Raw genomic sequence first — 17,770 nt, 5'->3', positions numbered from 1 at the left:
ATGGGTTTGATCCCTGGTTTGGAAACTAAGATCTCTAAATGCTGTCTGGTGTGGCCCAAAGACTTCAATTGGGGGGCAGGAAGTTCTTTGGGAAATGGGCACATGGGAAATTGAGGTTATACGAGAAATACTTTGAAATTGTTATAGTTTAGAAACTAAGATATCGTTTCTTAGATATAAACAGACATAAAAAGATACTACTGAAGATATCCGACCCACTACAATAGACTATGATTTTTTTTGCCTTGATTCTTTCAAATGGGATTTGAAACAGATTTAAATGGAAATCATATACAAGTAAGTAGTTCAAGCAACATGATCCCTTGCCATTTTCTAAGTTTGTGTTTCATTTTCTAAGATATTTAGATGAAAATCTCATTTCTTAGGGCAAAAGATGATGGGATGGTAGTAAATAGAAAAACATATTTGTGTGTGTGTGTGTGATTTTTGCCAAGCTTTTTAATTAGTTTTATTTTCCTTTCCGGAAAATAAAATCTAGTGTTTAAAAAATGATTATATTGTATTGAATGCAGAGAGCACTAGGTTTTACCTTATAATTTTTATGAGGAAAAGATAAATAAACAAAATTATTTCAGTATTATTTCTAGAAAGCACTCTACATAATTTTATTCATTATAATTCCTTTAGCACAGAAGAAAGCACTCTAGATTTCAATGAACCTTCTTTCTATTTAATAGAAATAATTAATAGCTTATAGGAGTGAAGGTCAGAGAAGCTGCTGATAGGGTGCAGGAAATAAGAAAGCAGGAATCCCGGGAAACTACAGACGATTTTGGCTGCCGGCAATAAATGGTTCTTTCCAGCAGAACAGTGGACCTTTTTGGCTATAAGTTTCTGAGGCAATGATGACATCTTATTTTCCAGTGTCTTGCAGAATTTGTGCAAAGTCTACTTTGAGAGAAACTTAAATTGGAACCCTGCTGGCAATGGAGCTTATAAAATGTACATTTTTTTTAAGGTTTTGCATCCCTGCATAACAAGGAGTGTTGAAGGGAGAAAGAGTGATTCACGTAGTATCCTGGCTCAGTGATGTACCCTGTGCTCAGTGATTATAAAATCTGATGGCCTATGTCTTCTATCCTACACATGACATATTGTTTGTGTATTTAAATAATGTAAATGTTAATTCATCAAAGAAAAATATAAGTTGTAGAGAACTATTTTATTTCTGGTTAAGATTATATTAATTTTTAAATGAGTTCACGCAGAGTTACAACCAAATGGATTTTCTTTTTAGCCTTTCATATAAGAAAGTATAACTTAGTGATCAGCCATCCCAGTTTGCCCAGGACTGAGGGGTTTCCTGGTACAATGGAGTGAATTTTGTCCTTTAAAAATGTTCTGTGTTTCAGCCCTAAACCTCAATCAAAGTGAGTGTTTTTGTAGACAGGGCTTTTAAGAAGAAATTAAGGTTGGAGGAAGGCATGGCTACCCACTCCAGTATTCTTGCCTGGAGAATCCCATGGACAGAGGAGGCTGGCAGAGTCGGACACGAATTGAGACTGTAGCATGCGTGACAGTGACAGCATGCTTGCGAGGTCATAAAGGGCCCCCCAAGTGGTGCCAGTGGTAAAGAAAAGTAAAAGAATTAGTCATTCAGGTTTTTGTGACCTGATTCTTTGCAACTCCATGGACTGTAGCTTGCCAGGCTCCTCTCTGTACCGGGAATTCTCTAGGCAAGAATACTGGAGTGGATAGCCATTCCCTTCTCCAGGAGATCTTCCCAACCCAGGGATCAAACCCAGGTCTCCCACATTTCAGGCAGATTCTTTACTCTTTGAGCCACCAGGGAAGCCCCACCCACCACCAGTATTGGAGATATAAGAGATGCAGGTTCAATCCCTGGGTTGGGAAGATCCTCTGGAGGAGGGCATGACAACCCACTCTAATATATTTGCCTGGAGAATCCCATGGACAGAGGCTACGACTGAAGCAACTTAGCATGCACACACTCAAGGTCATAAAGCTAAGGCCATAACCTTGTGAGAAGAGAAATCTCTCTCTTTCTGATGTCACTCATAGCAAGGGCCATGTGACGATGCAGTGAGAAGAGGGCCATCTACAGCCAGAAAGAGAGCTATCATCAGACACTGAACCCTGCCAAAACTTTAACCTTGGACTTTCCCTCCTCCAGAACCGTGAAAAAAAAAATTTCTGTCATTTGAGGTTCGTGGTCGGTGATATTTTGTTATGACAGTTCTAGCAGCCTAATACATCTGGGGTGCAGGACTTTCAGTGTGAAAACGAAAAATTGTGAGCAAATCAAGATGAAATGGCCACCTTAGGATACACTTTTGAATGAACAATATTGTGCCGTAAGATTCTGCTGATCTTAAAGTTGGAATTTATTCAGGAAATTTCAAATATCTGAACTATAATAATATCCAATTATATCTGAGCTCATTCAAGTGAATCATATTTGCTGTATATTACTTAAATATGTATCTTCTATTCATAAGAAAAAGAAGTAACATTCTTTCCTTTGAATCATCCAAAATAAGATTAGTTTTTTTTATTTCTGAAAGCAGCTTGTGTCTCATAATCAGTTACATGTGACAGTTATAACCAACAGCATTTTTTTCTCTTAGAGGATGTAAAATACTAGTGCATCTTACAATAATTGTCAAGTGAAAGTGTGAAATGTTAGTTGCTCAGTCATGTTTGACTCCTTGTGACCCCATGGACTGTAACCCACCAGGCTCCTCTGTCCATGGGATTCTCCAAGCAAGAATAATGGAGTGGGTTGCCATTCCCTTCTCCAGGGGATCTTTCTGACCCAGGGATCGAACTTGAGTCTCCCGCATTGCAGACATTCTTTACTCGCTGAGCCACCAGGGGGCTGGTATTACAATTACCAGTTGTCTTAGCTGCGAGAGAATATGTAGTGATATTTATGAATTTAGGCGCAGACAAAAACTTAGACATATAAATATACACAGGTAGTCTCTATCATTTCAATTGCCTAGTAAGGTGTTTTTTGTTACAGTTTTTATTGGGCTTGTGATCAAATAAACAACCAAGTTCTCATGGTAAAGAAGTACTGGAAATTGTCTTGACAAAATGAGAAGAAATAGAGGGAAATATTATTCACTGAAATGTTTGGATAATATTTTGATCAGTGCTTATAAAGTCAGATGGCACAAGAAGTATTGAGCAGGTGTCTTTTCATAATGAAGGTTTGTTTACTTTTTTTTTTTTTTAATATTGGCATCATTCCAGAGGTGGAATGAACCTAGCTGTGGATGGCTTTGGAGAAATAATAGGAAGAGGGAAACGTCAGCTAGACTTCAAACAGCTTGACAATCTAATAGGCAAGCCACCATTATTTTGTAATCTGTATGTATCATTTAATATAAGAGTAGTCAATCTCTTGATTAAAGGGAAAGAAGTTGGAGTTGCTGTCATTGTTTCCAGTAAACCTCATAGATGATGAATAATTTCATATGATCTAGAGGAGATGGAGTAGTCTAAACAAAATTTTGTATCAGATCATTTGGCAGCATAACAGATAGAAGTAAATATTAATAAAGTATGTTCCTATATATTGTGTACACACACATATGTATATATCCACAACTATAAAGGCCAGTCAAAGAGAAAGAATTTCCCAGTGAATTCAACTCCCTGCAAGAAATGTTTATGCAATATTATGCTTTAAAAGACCACTGGGGTTTTATGAACTCGGGTTATTAAAGGGAATAAAAGGAAGGCAAAGATTACAGTCATAATGCCAAACTTAATTGGTATAATAGAAAATTGATAAAAGGAAATGCTCTAAATGTACACTTTTTTAAAGATATGTATTATCTATGTGGGATGCCTGAAAGATTACAGACAATGAGATGTTGCAAATATTTTGCTGGTGATGCATTAAAGCCTATATAGGAGATTTGAAATTCTGTAAAGCAGCTTTTTTAAATTGAGCCCAAAGACTTTATCCAAATGGAAGTAAGTATGCCTTTGAGAGACTGTTTAATCTTAAAATTGTAGATAGGTAAACCCTGAGAAGACCACACACTATAGCTTGTGTCAGGGCTATAAGGAGAAGAAGAGTTTAAGAAGAGAAAGAGAAACAATAGGTATAGAAAAGAGGGTTTCATTGCAAGGGTAGAATACAGGAGAACAAAATCAGGATGGAAGAAAAAAAAAATAGAAAAAAACCAGCAGAGGGACAGGGTATACTGGTAATAATAACAATATTATTTGAAAAAGAGTTTGTATAAATACCTCAAAAGTACACAGTCTTCTAGATTTATATTATAAATCTCATTAGGTCTGTTTCAAACTGGGAATAGGCATTGATTCTTCATCTTATTAAACTATTGACTCCCTAGTAAGAGAAAACTCATGGGTAAAAATCTCTCTAAAGAACAAACTATATAATATAGTATTTTTCATTTTATATATTTTGTTTTATTCACTTAATATAATTTGGAGTTTTATACAACAGTGATTATTAGGCCCCTTTTGAAAAGTGAGGCCTCTAATTCTTTACTGTATATATTTTCTGTGAATGGATGGAGCCCATATTATAAGTCATTCAGTTGCTGGGTAGAGAAGGGAGAATTATGAATTATTGCCTAAGTAGGGATTCTTGCACAAATAGCCTTATTATCAAGCCTTATTAACCTAGAGCTGATAAGTTTACAGAGCAGTCCTTCATATTACATTCCTCAAATCTAATTCCTGTTTTAGAGGCTTGTGGTGTATCAGTGAACAAACTAAGAAAGACTTCTGCTTTTGTGGAGCTTATGGTCCAGAAGGGAAGACAGAAATAAAGTAAGTTTTTGGAAACATAAAGCAAACATTATAGCAGAGTGAAGGAATAGACTGTCGGGGCTAGAAGGCAGAAGGGAGCGGGGGTACAAGAAATGAGTGACTATGTGAGCTGAACTTGGAGCAAACAGTTGAAGGATGTGAGGGAATTCATCATATAGATATCTGGGGAAAATTGTGTTTCATTTTGAGAAAACTGCTAGAATCAAGACCCTAATTATTTGGATACCATGCTGATGTTTCCTAGGGACTAGATAAAGCCATTGTGTCTGGAACAAGGCTGGGGTAGTACTAGATATGACCAGAGGTCACTGAAAGGGGTGTTTCCATAATTGTGTTCGCAGTTTCTTATTGTGGGTTCGGTACAGAGGAGGATACTGATGTGACAAATTTTAGCACATCCTTCTGGATACAGTGTTAACATTGGTGGAAGGGGGGTAAGTGTAGAAGCATACCGATTGGTGGAGGCTGGGATGGATGAGGAGGCTGAGGTCATGATGGTTTCATTGGCATTGGTAAGAATGTATAAGATTCTGGGTATATTTTGAAGGTGGATCCAAGGGATCCATTGAGTGGATCAATTGAGTGTAGGTTTGTGAGGGAAAGAGAGGTGTCAAAGATAAATCTGATTTTTTCTGGCCTAACAAATGGAAGGACAGAGTCAGTATTAAGGAGATGTGAAAGGTTGTGTATATGGCTGGCTTGGGCTAGAAAGGAGCATAAGAAAATTGGAGTTATCTGTGCTCAAGCTTTATAAGGATATAGCAAAATCAATAATATTTTAGCTCAATATGGGACCTAATATAGTTAAGAGAATCATATTCACCACATTATCTCATGTAACCATTTTCTACCAAGATAAAAATCTACCTCTTCTCCCTTGTGAAGATATCTGTGCTACATGCTAGTTGCTTCATTCATGTCTAACACTTTGCCACACTATGGACTGTAGCAGGCTAGGCTCCTCTGTCCAGGGGATTTTCCAGGCAAGAATACTGGAGTGGGTTCCCGGGTCCTCCTTCAGGGGATCTTCCCAACCCAGGGACCTAACCTATGACTCTAAGTATCCTGAATTGGCAGGTGGTGGGTACTTTACCACTAGTGCCACCTGACACTCCTCTGTAATCCTATTGCTGTACAATGTCATCTGATGTGTGCAGTGTTGTCAAGGAACAGGCCTGCGATTCTAGTGTTTCCCATCTGCAGGCTGAAACAAACACTTGCTTTTACTAGGGCTCTGCTACCATGGAACTGATATTATCCACTTCTGCTATCCTTGCAATTTTCTTTGATTGATTTGCTAATAACTTAATTTCTCACTTTGTCATCTGCAGACATTTTATACTAATTGTATTTAATGGACTGTGAGCTACTGAAATATTTAAAGTTATTGCTAGTAATGCAAAATATGCTTACTGATAGAATATAAAAATAAGCAACTGGTAAACCAATGAAGATGTGCATTATCTGGGATCATTGAGCTTATAAAAGTTTAATGGAGGCTAGAAGAAATATATCATTACCATTCTAAGGAACTAAAAAAACGTCGTAGGCAGATTGATGCAGCAAACTAATATTTGAATAGACTGAAAGTCATCTTGTTATTCACTGATAACTTTTAAATTTATTATAGCAAAGATTAATATCTTCCCATGGTTGGTGATTTTGCAACCAAAATTCATCATACTTGACTGTATCAAGAGCTACTTTTCTCTTCTTTTTCTGTAATTTAATGATATCATTTTGTACATATTTGTTAGCGTTAATATGAATAAACTCTATCCAACATCAAAATTCTACATTTATCTTTGTTGTTAGTGTACTTTAAATGTATAAAAAAAGATACTTTTGGCTTTGTTATTCATTTTTTTATTTACCTATTATGATAAAAAATGATAAGTAATAAAATTCTCAAAACTGTTTCACCTGAGTTTTTTTGTTTGTTTGGTTTACATTTTTCTTTGCTTCCTCTTGTTCTGAGATTTTGACTGGATATAACAGAATGCAGGTAGGCAAATAAGATTGACATATGTGGCAAGAAAAAAATATTTCTATGTGATTCTTTAAGTTTATTAAGATGAAATAATTTGGCATCAAGGAATGGTAGAAAATAAGCTTTGGTAAGTAAGAATGAAAATCACACAATACTATATGAAGGAAAGTTACACGGCTCAAAATAGCCTGGAGTTAAAACTCCCCTCCAGGTCTTCGCCACCATTCTATGCAAAACAAAGAACTCTCTCACCGGAAGAAAAAATGGACTTTAAGGTTGATTACGCCCAGCTCCCAGCCTCTGGCCCATCTCCAGAATTCTTTGCCCCAGCCGCTTAAGAGATAATTTCTCCGAACAACCTTGGAGAGAAACAGGCCTCCTTAAGACAGTAGATTTCCACATATATGCCTATATATACTTTTTTCTTGGGTTAGTGGAGCAGCTCACTAATCTGACTGTTGCTCCTTCTCGCCTCATTAAAGGTGATCTGTTCTTTTTCCTAACTTCCCCTTCTCTAACTCTCTTACCCTACACTACAGCTAAGAACAACTAGTCTCATCTTACAGTTGAGTTAACTGAGGATACAAAATGCTGTGGTTTCAATGGCTGCAAGAGGTAGAAAGAGGATTTTTTCTGAGGTCATTATTTCTAAAGCTGATGGTGTTTTATTCAGTGTGGTATCATGACTTGCCAGGATGAAACAATTAGTGATACCACGGATTCTAAGTGATACCAAGACTTATCCTGACATATTATCCTCTAGCCAATAATGAAATATTAAAGGATTTCAATAAGGAAGTCATATGATCATCATAATATTGTAGGGATATTTAATTTAATACATAACTAGAATTGCTGTTGGGGGAAGAAGGGAGAAAACAGTTAACTCATCATTACTTTAGCTATAAGTTGATAATGATATTAAATGCACGATTGGTAATACAAATAAAGAAGATTTATTAAAAATATTTCAAAGCAATAGAGCAAGGTTTACTTGTTGGGCTGAATGTAAGTAAAATGAAGGTAAGTAAAATTATAGTAAGGTATTGTATATTATGGGCCTACCTTGTGGCTCAGTAAAGAATCTGCCTGCCAATGCAGGAGATGTAGATTCAGTCTGAGTTGGGAAGATCCCCTGGAGAAGAAAATGGCAACTCACTCCAGTATTCTTACCTGGGGAATCCCATGGGCAGAGAAGCCTGGTGGGCTACAGTTCAAGGGGTCACAGAGTTCGACATGACTTAGCTACTAAAAATTATTGCATATTACAGATGCTCTAAATTCTATTTTTGATGGCCACTCCACTTGACTGATCTTGTACTAAGCATTTATTCTGTCTTTTCTATTTCAGAGGATTCTTATAGAAATTCATAGAGCATAAGGTTCTCAAAAAGGTTTTATAAACAATAAAAGCCCCAACAAATACAAGGTGGCTTTTGTACTATGACTTGAAAAACTATCAAAATAGTGTTATTAAAAGAAAATAATTTCCATTTCTGTCACAAGTCTCAGGGATCAATATTATTCATGTAGGTGAAATTTTGGTGAATTTTCAAATTATGTTCATATTCTCTTGTCAGCATTTTCTCTCTGCACAGGGTATATGTGAAAGAGAGCAAGTTTCTACCCTCACCAGAGAGTTCAAAATAGAATGGGTATAAGAAAAAGCCACAAAAGTCAGAACACAGTCTACTTTACATATTAAATCTGCATATTTTGGCTAAGACACATAATCACTATTGTAGTACAGGGTTTTAACTAGGACAGAAATGCTGCATGTTTTCAACACAACCTTCCTATTGTCATAGAAGTCTCAGGGAGGTTCTTCCCTGTTGAGAAGAGTCCTGGGACACTGCGATAGTCACAACTATTGATTTTCTTGGGGGTAAAACAATCCCTAATTTAATCCAGTTCAAAATTGTTGTTAAGATGTGTACACACCTCTTGGATGGTCAAGAACTTTAATATGTAGACCAGATTTTAAGGACGTAAAAGTTATGAGAGAAATTTGAAGAGGTTTGGAGTGGGGACCACACACAGCAGTAAGCTTCAAGCAATGGAGAGGATGTGGATTTCACATGCCTTTTAAAAGCTGTTTATCATCATTTCCTGGTTTAACCCATCCCTGAAAAGTCTAAATCACATAGAGCAGAAATGAGGTGTAGAGTAAAGAAGGGAATAGAGATAAGGCAACACTACTACTAGGGAAAGGCCTGCTAAAAGAGCTGTTAATCAGAAATGAAAAGGTTCAGTAATTCAAAAAATAGTTTTTCAAGCGCAGTGATACGGAGAGCAAATCATGAGATGTAGAACAGAGGGCCAGTGGAACATAACAATGGAGGACAGCAGGAATGAGTTCAGAGAAATGTATACATATATGCTTATACAAGTATATTCCATGTTTTCCACTCCTCCTCTGCTCACCTTAAAATATCTCAGGATAGTAATGTGGAGGAGAGCAAGAATGGTAGATGAACGTTAAATGAAATTAAGAGTATTACTCTAAAGGTGACATACCAGGGCTCTATGGCAGGTGAAGGCAGAAAACATAGTTTAAAAAACTGAGATCCATGTATTAGTTATTTATAATCCCATTTTCCAATTTATAATATTTTAAATGGAAAACAAAACCAGACAGTTGTTATTGTACCTATTACAACTTTTGTTCTGTTTAGGCAATGTCCAATTGTATCATTAAGTTTTAGAGAAAGCAAATTAGTCCACTGAATTATCTCATTATTTTCAAAATTTTTGCTATATGTCTGGTTATGTACTACTTTTTTCTTTCTTTTTGAAATGCCATTTATTTTTATCTTAATTTTTTAAAAATTTTATATTGGATTAGAGTCAATTTATAATGTTATGTTAGTTTTAGGTTTACAGAAAAGTGATTCAGTTATATATTCAATCTTTTTCAGTTTATTTTCTCATATAGGTTATTACAGCATATTGAGTAGAGTTCCCTGTGTTATGCAGTAGGTGCTTGTTGATTATTTCTTTTATATATAGGTATACATGCTAATCGGAGAAGGCAATGGCACCCCACTCCAGTACTCTTGCCTGGAAAATCCCATGGCCGGAGGAGCCTGGTAGGCTGCAGTCCATGGGTCGCAAAGAGTCGGACACGACTAGGTGACTTCACTTTCACTTTTCACCTTCATGCATTGGAGAAGGAAATGGCAATCCACTCCAGTGTTCTTGCCTGGAGAATCCCAGGGATGGCGGAGCCTGGTGAGCTGCCGTCTCTGGGGTCACACAGAGTCGGACACGACTGAAGCGACTTAGCGGCAGCAGTATACATGCTAATCCAAACCAACTAATTTATCCCTCCGCCTGACATTGCTCCTTTGGTGATCATCAGTTTGTTTTCTAATTCTGTGCGTCCATCTCTGTTTTATAATTCATTTCATTTGTATTACTTTTAACATTCCACATGTAACTGATATCACATGATACTTGTCTTTGTCTCCGACTTACTTCACTTAATATGATGATCTCCAGGTTCATCCAAGTTGGTGCAAATGGAATTATTTCATTCTTTTTTAATGGCTGAGTAACAGTCCATTGTATATGTGTACCATATCTTCTTTATCCATTCATCTGTTGATCGACATTTAGGTTTTATTCTAATGAAAGCCTAAGCCAAGATCATTTACAGGATTTCACTAATTCTATGCCTCTGTGAACCTCAGCAATCCAGAGAAGATGGACAGTATTTGGTGGTGATACAGACTCCCTTTAAGAAGAAGTGTTTACACTGTATTCTAACTGTTGGGGCCCCACGGGAACACAATTAATTGATGGTGTGATGCCCTTATAATGTTATTTATGCATGTACCACTTTTAGCATGTCAGAACCGAAAATAGTACTATCTGAAGCTTATCAAATAATGCAGATCAAGGAAGAAACTCTACTGGTTTTTGACTATTCCAAAAGTCAAGTCACTTAGGGAAGTGGTGGTGGCTAGAAAATCACCATGATACTGAACACAAATCTTAATATATTCCCAATAATATCAGGGAAAAGAAAACACAAGCCATAAGGTGTTTACAGTCACAAGAGAAAACACAGTATGCAATCTGATGTGTGGAAATTTGACATCATCAAATGTTCTGAGTTATAATTAGGTCATATTAAGTAAGGGCTTCCCAGGTGGTGCTAGTGGTAAAGAACCCCCCTGCCAATGCAGGAGATGTAAGAGATGCAGGTTCCAGTATTCTTGCCTGGAGAAACCCATGGACAGAAGAGCCTGGAGGGCTATGGTCCATAGAGTCACAAAGAATAGGACATGATTGAAATGACATAGCACACACATATTCATATAAGTAAATGTCATTATATTTGAGGGCATTAAAGGCATTCAAGAAAAATACATTACTAGTGACTTTAAAATACTACTATAGTTATTTAGGAAAACATAAGTTAAGAGAAATGAAAACCCCTGATTAAGTTTTGAAACAATTGAGAATAGTGGGACTGTATCACAGAGGTACTTCTTAATAGGAAAAGAAAAGGTGATGTTACTTTCAAAGGAGGAAAGTTTTGGAGAGACAACAAAAACAACAAAGAAATGATGAAATAAATAGAAGAGGAACCAATAGACCCAAGGCTCAGTGTGGAATTTATATATTGTAAATAACTTCAATCCAATGTATATAAGCGCCACAAGACACTTTTGTTAACTGTGAAATGATTCACTAACAGTAAATCAAAAGAGGTTAAATAATTACTATGAACATATTATTTCAGTACAAATAATTTTTATCATTGAATTTTATATTCAATGTGCAAATTTATGTGTTAAATTAGTTTGCTTTTCTTTAATACAGAAATAGAATTATTTTAACTTTCTATTTTAGTAGAGTTTCTATTCTTTATTTCTTTTTTTTAATGTTCTTTTAATCAAAAAGGCTTCAGTACCAGCTAGTGATTGTGTGACTGTAATTGATCTGGCAGTGGAATGTGGAATTTTTCCAGTTGATGCAGTGATTAGAATTGATTTAGCAGTAGAACTCATAAAAGAATCAATAAAATACAGAGAATAAGGCAACAACCACTCTTAGAAAAGATTGTAATTCAATTACAGCAGTCAGTTCTGTCTACCTTAATTAATCTAGTCAGCATTCAGCGGGAGACTAAAGTTGCTTTTTCAGTTTGGTTCTTTAAAAGACACAGAGTTCTTCAAATGAGTCATTCTCCATAGGATTTTAAAACGAGTCCCATATTCATATAAATATTTTTCTTCACTTTCCAATTAAATGCAGGTTCCTAAGTGTAGTACATTGAATATTTGCTCCAAAGAGTTAGTACTTATTAAATTGTGACAAGCTCTATATTGAGCTCCTAGGTTGAGCATTTCAACTTCGTGAAGTGACGTGAAAGTTGCTCAGTCATGTACAACTCTTTGTGACGCCATGAACTATACAGTCCATGGGATTCTTGAGGCCAGAATACTGGAGTGGGTAGCCTTTTCCTTCTCCAGGGGATCTTCCCAAGCCAGGTATTGAACTCAGGTCTCCTGTATTGTGGGCAGATACTTTACCAGTGAGCCACAAGGGAAGCATCAGGTATGCTATTTTGGAAATTCTTAGTAGTTATTGACAGAGTACTGTCATATTTCTGGAATATGTTCCTTTCTTGTTCCTAATATACTTCTGTAATATTCAGGGTGGTAAGACATGTTTACTATATTATATTTATTTGTATCTATTATAAGCTATTGTGGCTCAGTGGTAAAGAATCAGCCTCCACTGTAGGAGACGCAAGAGACATGAGTTCAATCCCTGGGTCGGGAAGATCCCCTGGAGTAGGCAACCCACTCCAGTATTCTTGCCTGAAAAATTCCATGGACAGCGAAGCCTGAGGGCTAAAGCCCATGGGGTTGCAAAGAGTTGGACACAGCTGAGCATATGGGCCAGAGTCCTGTGGCATGCTGCTGGAAACTTTCTAGTGATTATTTATAATGATATCTCTCTTTAATTTTAATACTTTTTGTTCTTCTTCTCCTCTGTAATGCTTCTTCTCACTTTTTAGTGCTTTTAAAGCTATTTTCACTTTGTATTTGATTCATCTAACGTTTTATTATTTATTATTTTTTTATTTTGTCAAAGTTCTTAAACATGATTCAACTATTGTACTCATTAAATATTCAGATCTTTGATATGCAAATATGTTCTCAATATATGTGAAATTATTTGATCATAAACAAACTCTTAATAAAGAGTTTTTATAGGCTATTTAAAATCAATTAAAATTTTTATCAAAGTAATATATGTATATGGATAAGGGTATATCAATGCTAAATGGCTTTAATGAAATATAGCAATTTCTTTATATGTCAAATTTTCATTATATAGCAAATATAGAAAATTTTGCTCTCCAACCCTTGCTCACCTTCAGTATTGTTTGCAAAGAGAAATAATGTTAGCATTAGCATTTAAAAACTTTCTTCAGTATATCTTAATATTTTTCCTATACTGCTGTCTTTGATTTATATATTTTAGATAAACATTAACTTCTTCCTGTGTAATTGGAAAATATAGCTCTTTCTGTATTAACTGTTTTTACTTCTTCTTCTGTCAATCTTCACAACACTTTTGTCAGAATTATTGTTTAAACTCATAGCCAGAAAGCTATACTAACATAATAATACTCAAACTGCAGGGGTTGCAATAGAAAAAGGGGCCCTTGTAGGAAAGGAAATCAATATATTTCTTTCCTAGAGAAAATCTTGTATGAAAAAAATAAAATACCTGCGGGGAAAAACAATGTGCTCATTGATGTAGTTGATTTACTGAAGCTACTTATCTCCTCACTACATGGTAATACACAGTTGAGGACTGGTAGCCTGTCAGCAACCACATTTTGAAGAACAATGTTAGTGTTCTATCATATAATTCCTTTGTTATACAGCTTTCTTATTTCCTTGAATTAAGCATTATTTCACTTTTTCCCATTTGCTTAGTTTGATGATTTTTTTGAGTCCACAACTCTTGTCAAATATTTTCCCAAATACCAACACTTTTAAATCCACCAACATCAATAAACTATCAATTGAGATTATTTTTTAATAGTCTTTGTTCACACACTTCTCTGCCTTCTTGCTACAGAGTGGTTTGGGAGCTCTCTCGGCCTGCTGCAAGTCTTCATCCTGCTGTCTCCTTTACTCTGTGATCCGCGGTTGAATTCTCAGCCTCTTCAGTCCTATCTTCTTTTTTCATTAACTCTCTCATGTTGCTGAATAGCAAAATCAGTTTTTGCGGCCTCGCTAAATTGAGTATGTATAGAATTCTAGGATGGAGTAATCTTCCCTCAGAATGCTGAAGGTGTATTTCCAGTGTCTTCTAGGATACAGTATACCATTGAATTTTCTGATACCTTTCTGAATACTGTTTGTGTTTGTATAATGTTTTTGGTTCAAGGGATTTATTTTTTATTTTTATTTTTTTTTACATTTCAATTTGTTTCAATTGTTTATTAAACAGACCAGATTACAAAAATAATCCTGGTAGATACCTTAGTTCATCCTTCTAATAAGCCTGTTAATCTGGTCTTCCCTGTTACCAGCATCTCCACCTTCTACAAAATGGGTGGTCTTTTTCTTCATTCCACCTGGTGGAGAAGACAATTTAAAGGGCCACAGGAGGTTGTTTGCTTCTTTGAAACGTTTTCCAATGGTATAGATCTCATGAATCAAATCCTCCATGCATATGATTCCGTATTTCCCAAGAAATCGAGCAATCAAGGCATTGTCTGTCAGGGCAATTCGCTTTTTTGTTGATTTTGCCATAACCACGCTTGTAGATCAATTCATTTACAGACTTCAGATTTGGGTACCCCTATGCAATGTATGGCTCCCCAACTCTCAGCATGTTAACTGATGCCTTGTTGAGCTTCACGAAGGTGCCATTGAAGATCTGCCGGAGGCGAAGGAGCTGCAGCACCTTTCGAACCTTTGGGCTCACACCGTTGATACCTCTGATCCTGATGACAAATGCCAACTTGGGTTCCGCGGGTACATAGAAGTTGCCGGCTTTTCGTGCCACCCTAGCCATTCAAATTTCAGTTCTGTACATCTGCCTGTATTCCTTGTGGTAATGCTTAGCTTTTTTATAAATAAGCTTCCTCCTTGCCTTTCGAAGCATCTTTTGGGCAAAATTCTTTCTCAGGTGCTTGATCTTAAGCGCTGCGAAATTCTTTCACTTTTTCTTAGGGGTTTCTGGCACAGCAGGAATCTTCTTTTTCTTCTCTTCTGCACCATCCATGGTTCCAGCTGGGGCTGGTTCAAGGAATTTAAAACTCAAGCTTTCTCACTGATGTGATCTACATTCATTTAGTCCACAACCAAGTGTGCCCATTCAATCAGTGAATGGCACTAAATGGTGAAGAATCCACCTGCCAATGCAGGAGATGTAAGAGATGTGGTTTTGATCCCTGCATTGGGAAGATCCCTTGGAGGAAGGCATCACAACCCACTTCAGTATTCTTGCCTGAAAAATCCCATGGCCAGAGGAGCCTGGAGAACTACGGTTCATAGGGTTGGAAAGAGTTGGACACAACTGAAGCGACTTAGCATGTGTTCAATCAGCAATTTTGGACTTCAACTCTTGGATATTTTTGTAAATTTCCTTTATAGGTCATTTCTTTCTCTTTCTAGCCTTTTCCTTTAAGGAAATTATATAATACAAGTCCTTGTCTTTTTATTTTAATTTTATCCTTTCACTTAAAAAGTTAGGCATCCTATTTTTAATATCTAGAAGTTGTTATTTCTCTGTTATTTTATTATCTTCTTACTTTGTGAACAAAACATCTTTATTTTTCGGAGGACATCAATTATAGATTTTACTTTTAAAAAGATATTTTCTACTTTCTGCATTTTTGTATTTCCTCTAGATTACCTGCCTTTTTTATTTCTTTGTTTTAGTTTCTTCCCTTTTCTGATAAAGATTTTTTTAATCAAATATCTGGCTATCTTTGATAAAGCATTTATACTTAAAAGTAAGGCATAAAGCATAGATTAGAATTGATATTGCCCTGAGCTTAGTTCACTAAGTGAATGGTTTTGTTATAGTGTGATTAGGTGGCAAGCAAGCTTTTCCTGAGAGATGCTTTCAGTACTTTTTCTCCCATCATTTCTGTTTAGCTGTTTAGTTTCAGGAGTCTAGTGTCTTGAATTAAAATAGACACTTTAATATGAGTGTTTCACTGCAAGACATGTGAAGTCTGTTGGTGATATTTATCAGTTGCATTCATAGAGAGAGGGTGACAGGTAGTCCTGTTTGAACACAAAACTTTCATGTTTCCTGATCTTTACTCCCTTTCCTGACCATTGGTTCTGTGTTATGTGGTGGAACCACGAATTGCTAGTCCTTCAGCAGGTGATAGGTAATATTGTCTCCCTTTTCACCTGTCTCTCCCATTCCAAGCATTGCATTTGTCATTGCTTTCATAAGTTAAAACAGATTCTGCCAGTTGTTTCCTTTTCCAAAATGTTTTGAAATTTCATGCCTCCTATTTTTTCCTGTTTTCCTTACATGTGTAAGCAATGCTTTCTTTCTTACTGTCAGGTGAATGACTTTTTGAAAGGAAAGAGAAATGCATGCAGTTATTCTGCAATCTTTAATAGACTATAAGTATGTTTATGTGGTGTATTTGTTCAAAATTCCATATGTATTTTAACTCTAGGCATGGTAGTATTTGTTTGATTAATTTCAAATCACTAAGTAAATAAAACCATAAACAAATATATGGTGTTACTTCTAATTCATCACCTGTCAGTATGAAAACACAAAAATTGCTGAGCAAAATATTTGGAGTCACCAATATCACTAACTTCCTCAGTCCAATGATTACTTGAAAATTTTGTTTGGTTGAAATGAATAAATGTATTGAAGAATTATGCACATACATTTATGCATGTATCTCTGTAAGTTATACACAAAGATACATGGATATATATGTTCTATTTTTTAATTGAACATTTATCTTGGACAGCTCCTTGCCTTTTCTCTGATAAAATACTTTTCACTAAAAAAGGCAGAGTTACTTTTCTTTTCGTATATGTGAGAGAACTGTTGCAGAAACATATTATTTTATTACACAATTTTAGTAAAATTTTGTGTCTGTTATCGAATACCTAAATAATTAGTCTTTCTTGGTTACAGATAGAACTGAAACTTGAATTGATTTTAACTCAGGGAGAATAGGTACCCCAAATACTTGGTAGAGTAGGATGAATCAGTAGAGGAGATAATCCCAGAATTTTTATGTATTTATTTCTAATTCAGTAAAGTTATTTTCACCAACCATAAAATGACATGACATGTCTTAAAAGCCCCAATGTAATTCCCTAAAAACTTACTATTACAAAAGAAAAGTGGTAGGTCTTTGGAGTGGAGTTTAGAAGAGGAAGATAGCTCAGACACAAATCCTACTTATAAAGTGCTTACAGTCAAATATAAGGGATGTACTGAAAAGACTTACCACTGAGAATTTCAGTCTGAAATCTATATACCTCGAGAGTTATTAAATGAAGCCTGAATATTTGAGGTTGACCTCTAACAGAATATCTGTATCTGTCTAATAAGCTCATTTTTTGTTTTTTATTAAATTTGAGGTAATGGTGCATAACCTGGTGTGATAATTCATATATTATGATGTTAATGGACCTAAGGTATCTATTCAGAAATTATTCTAGTTTTAACACATATCTGCTTTAGGTATGCATAATGCTTTTACATTTTTGGCATAATTATATATTTACATATGTATGTATAAGTCTATAAAACTTTTCAGACTGAAGTCATGAGGCTTATTATCATGAAAGAATGGAATGAAAATGTATTCTGTTACATGTAATATATATGAATCAGTCTCTTTCAACAATAGTTTTAGGAATGAGTGTAGATGTTTAGAGTCACAAATTAGGCATTGTTTAAGTTGATTAAATTCATCTACCTTTATGAATTCCCTGGGTCCCC

The 17,770-nt window shown here is 35.7% G+C and overlaps 1 pseudogene; it reads right to left on the bottom strand.

The window, feature by feature from the left end:
* Nucleotides 1-14,289: 14,289 nt before the first annotated feature.
* On the bottom strand, nt 14,290-15,055 carry LOC110135245 (large ribosomal subunit protein uL30 pseudogene; annotated as a pseudogene).
* Nucleotides 15,056-17,770: the final 2,715 nt, after the last annotated feature.

This window comes from Odocoileus virginianus, chromosome 16 (genome assembly GCF_023699985.2).
Source record: "Odocoileus virginianus isolate 20LAN1187 ecotype Illinois chromosome 16, Ovbor_1.2, whole genome shotgun sequence".
Taxonomy (NCBI): domain Eukaryota; kingdom Metazoa; phylum Chordata; class Mammalia; order Artiodactyla; family Cervidae; genus Odocoileus; species Odocoileus virginianus.
The sequence above is the reverse complement of the archived record's forward strand: the minus strand, read 5'-3'. Positions and strand labels throughout refer to the sequence as shown.